Raw genomic sequence first — 4,944 nt, 5'->3', positions numbered from 1 at the left:
CCAAACAAGAAGAAATTTAATTCCTCAAATTTTGCCAAATACCTATACTTCTCATCTACCACAAGTCAGTCTTCCAGACAACCCTCAAACCACTCATCATCCTCTTCGAGTATACACCCAACGTCGCGCTCTTCCTCTTTGTGATAACAATAATGGTACTACTCTTAGTTCAGATACAATGGTAACTCCTGGTGGCTCATCTCTTGCGCTCCTTCGTCACCTGCTCCAGTCATGCATTGATCAGATGCAACAACAACACCAATTGCCATACGCAAAGATACATTTACCCGAAATCAACAACCAGAGAGATATAACTGTTTATGGTTTTGACTATGGTGATACATTCTCCCCCGTTGCCAAAATTGCATCTATCCAACTGCTTATTTCCTTGGTAGAAATGCATCACTAGTCGCTTCATCAACTAGATATTAAGAACGCCATTTTGCATGACGAACTTGCCGAGGAAGTTTATATGGGGCAACCTCCTGGATTTATTCCGGGAGGCTGGTTGAACTTAGTATGTTGTCTCAAACAATTTTTGTATGGCCTCAAGAAATCTCCGAGAGCATGGCTTGACAGATCTAGATCTGTTGTCCAACAGTTTTGGATGTCTCGAAGTAAAGTAGATCAGTCTTTTCTCTATTGACATAATGGTACAGAAAAGAAAATGTATTTGGTCGTTTATGTTGACGACATTGTCATAACGGGAAATGATCTGGAAGGAATGTCTCAGCTTAAAACGACATTTGTTCAATCACTTCAAAACCAAAAATTTGGAGAAGTTAAATTAAATTTTTGAGAATTGAGATAGCACAATCAAGACAATTATTTCTATCTAACAAAGAAATACGCTATGAACATATTGGAGGAGACATGCCTGTTAAATTGCAAACCTATTAACACTCCTATGGATCCAAACATCAAACTCGTTCCTGGACAGGGGGAGCCATTGGAAGATCCTGGTAGATATCAAAGATTCTTTGGTAAATTGAATTATCTCACTATTACACGCCCAAATATTTCATTTGTAGTAAGTGTGGTTAGTCAGTTTCTCCAAGCTCCATGTAAAGATCATTGGGTTGCAGAGGATTGCATCCTAAGATATATAAAGAGAGCTCCAGCAGAGGGATTGTCATATGAAGATAAAGGTCACACTGATATTGTTGGATATTGTGATGCGGATTGGGCAGGTTCTCCAACAGATAGACGTTCTACTTTAAGATATTGTGTCGTTATTGGTGGCAATTTAATCTCTTGGAAAAGAAAAAAACAAGATGTCGTTGCCAAATCTAGTGCAGAAGAAGAATATCGAGCTACGACTCTTGCTACATGCGAGCTTGTTTGGTTGAATCAACAAGATTTGAAATTTAAACACATGAAGCTTATATGTGACAATCAGCTTGCCCTCTATATTGCCTCAAATCCAGTTTTCCATGATAGGACGAAACATATAGAGGTGGATTGTCATTTCATTAGGCAGAAGATTGAGTTCGGATGCATTGCCCCTAGCTTTGTTGGTTTAAATGACCAATTGGCAGATATCCTCACCAAGTCCCTAGAGGAACTCGGATTGAATACATTTGCTAGCAAGCTTGGACCATATGACGTGTATGCTCTAGCTTGAGGGGGAGTGTTAAGATATTGTCAAAGAGTATTTCAACTTTTAAATTATGTATAAGATAATAGTCATATATTGTAAGTAAGTGTGTAGGATAATAGTCAAATATTGTAGGTAAAGGCATGATTTGATTAGATATGTTTTTGACCTTTTGTGTCTAGCTTTGTGTATATATTCTAGGTGTAATCTATCATTTTGAACTATGAAGTGAAATACACTTACATCATCAACGCCTATGTAACTTGAAGCATGATAATTAGGTAGGAAACTTATTAGTATCACAACTATTATTAGAAAGAGAAAATACATAAATTTATCAATATCTATTAATTTCACACAATGCAAAAGGCAAAGAGTGAAGTCCCACTGGTCCAAGTTGGATGGAACAACTTAGCTAGACCAACTGAATATCCATGGCCGATATACACACAACCATAGCTAATTGATGCACCCCCATAGATAGTAGCTCCAGTGTTAAATGTCCACAAGATTTTTCCATTACTGGCATCCATGGCATAGAGAGGTCCATTAGGTGCCACTGATCCTGGAAAGAGAACTCCATTAACTATGGTGACCGGCCCAGGGGACGTCTCTTTGCTAGGATTTTCAGTGGTCCATAGGATTTGGCCTGTGTTTGCATCCATTGCCACCCATCCACCAGCTGTTGTGTTTTGAGTTGTAGGTGCCAGTGAGAAAGGTACTCTGTTTCCATTAACTATGCTCGTGTAAACTCGTCGTCCATCTGTGGTTTCCCCCCATATTCCTCCTCCCTCCATGCTCCCCGGTCCTGCTTTTTACATCACGAACCAAATTAAAACACTAATTGATATGATGTGAAGAGTACTTAAAAAGATGAACATTCTAGTTATAAGACTTTACCTTAAACCAAACAATATTTTCAGTGTTGCGATCAAGCGCCCAAGCAAAGCCACCACAACATCGCGAAATCGTCCATTTGAAAATATGATTAGCATCATAGGCGCCTCTCCGAAATTAGCATCCACTTTAGGCCCCGGTGAGCAATCAGGAATATTAGGAACCTAACATGCACAAGTGAAAACGTCGTAGCCTCCAAGCTGTCTAGCCCAAGCAATTTTTCCAGAATTCAAATCCAGTGCAAGAATTGAATCAAAATGAATATCTTTACCAAAACACTTATCAGGAACAACTGATGGCGTTGTTCGATTGTTTTGTTCTGCTTGGCATTTCAGCACTTCTGGTGGAGCTAATAAAGATTTCCAGTTCCTACATAGACATGTCCTCTGGCTATGTCAATAGTTGGGCTGCTTCCCCATATTGCTGCGCCAGAATATCCTCTGAGGCGCCCACCATTGTCTGGAAGTGTATCTGTTTGCCATATAATTGCACCACTTCTAACATTTAGTTTTACTAGGCTGCCTCTAAATGTGCAGCATTGTGTAGCTGGTTGTCCAGTATTCTCCACTGATGATACTCCCACATAATATCATCTGTTAAGAAAGTTGTGGACAAATTTAGTTTCCTAGCACATCTTAATATGTCATGCTGCTCGGATTCTTCAAAAGAGTTTCCACACTTTGTCCGATCCTCTAAAGATTCATAGTTTTAGGAAGCTCTAACACATCTAGCAATAGAGCATACGCACACCTTGCCCTTATATCAGATGTAGATAGACTCTAGGATCAAGAAAAAAACAACAAATTGAAGTGGAAGAAACATACAGTGAAACAGATAGTAAAAAATATCGAAGGACATGAAACTAACCCCAAGATAACTGTTCCTGATTGAGTGATAAGAGCCAGAGGCCTTGGATCAAGCAGAGTGGACCAAACAAGTGCACCTGTTAATCTTCTCACAAAGCAATCACAACAGCAGGTCCATAAATCCCCACAAGTAAAAGATCATCAGCCACAACTGGTGTTGCTCTTGGTCACATTCACAGATCTTACTGGGGGCAACCCAGTTAGCCTTGTAAGATTCTGTTGCCATATGGGTCCTCCAGTTAGTGCATTCCCTGCATACAGATTTCCATTCCATGATGGGAAGTAAAACAACTCCATTTGCAACTGCTGGGGTTGCTGTAATGTCGAATCCGGCTTACTCTTAATTTCAAGTTGCTTATTGTTCTTGGGATGATTAAAATTTCGCCAGGAGCTGACCTTCTATTTGTTATGTCACCACCATGATTCAACCACTGTATATTCAAGTCAAATATGCAAAAACCTAGTGACCAAATGATTCTGATTTGCCACCAAACTCAGTCCATCTTTGTTACTAGATTCACAATTATATACTCATACAACACGACGACAAGTAGTGTAATACCAAAAGTGGGATCTAAAGAGCGTGGTGTTTACGCATACCTTATCCTTGCCTTGTGAAGATAGGGATGTAGTTTATGAAAGATGTTAGGCTTAAGTAAAATAATTCAAATAAGGTTCGAAAAAAGAAATACAGTAATGAAGAAGTCATGTTGAAAATACTAGAGAAAATAACAGTTACTACACCAATAACATGATCCATAGCAAAAAAGACAAGCGGCAATAAAAATTGCTGAGAGATAATAATAAAATAATAATAATAGTAAGTGAAACTAAATCGTGCACGACTGTCCACTAGCCTTTACCTTAATTCTTGAGCTACATACCCTCTTATCTAAGGTCATATGCTTGGTAATCTAAGGACTGAATTTCTTGTGTAACCACCTCCCCGCTGCATCATTGGCCTATAGCGAGGTTTTGACCAAATTAAGTCATTATATAAAGCAATTCACCAAAATAATACGTTTTCTAAAATTTTACAAAATCAGTATAAATATATTTCACAGTAACATTTTAGGGTATATTTTATTTTTTAAAAGCTGACGGCGTTAGATTGATATACGTTACTCACAGTAATGTTTTATTCCTAAAACGTTACTTACAGTAACGTTTTAAGAGTAAAATGTTACTCAAAATAACGTTTTAGGAGTAAAACGCAACTTACAGTCACATATATATCCTAAAACATTGTTGTGAAATGCGTTTAAATTAGTTTTGTAAAATTTTAGAAAAATATATTATTTTGGTAAATTGCTTTATATAATAGTTTAGTTTGATAAAAAATTTGGCCTATATCTATCTCTCCTCTGACCCAGGTCCAACCTTTCACTTTTTGGTTGGGGCATCGAACCATCTTTTCTTCACCTGTCTGAATTATCTTAGTCTCACTTCTCTCATCTAATCCATCGTATCCACCATGAACACCACTCCCACTTTGTTTTGAGTATCTATATTCTTAATCATATCTAAGCAAAAGTCATTAGATTTATTTGAATCTATAAGCAATATTCTACCTCTACTCCTAAT

The 4,944-nt window shown here is 37.9% G+C and overlaps 1 pseudogene; it reads right to left on the bottom strand.

The window, feature by feature from the left end:
- Positions 1-1,950: 1,950 nt before the first annotated feature.
- On the bottom strand, positions 1,951-3,657 carry LOC107016824 (annotated as a pseudogene).
- Positions 3,658-4,944: the final 1,287 nt, after the last annotated feature.

Source organism: Solanum pennellii, chromosome 1, assembly GCF_001406875.1.
Source record: "Solanum pennellii chromosome 1, SPENNV200".
NCBI classification, from domain to species: Eukaryota; Viridiplantae; Streptophyta; class Magnoliopsida; order Solanales; family Solanaceae; genus Solanum; species Solanum pennellii.
The sequence above is the reverse complement of the archived record's forward strand: the minus strand, read 5'-3'. Positions and strand labels throughout refer to the sequence as shown.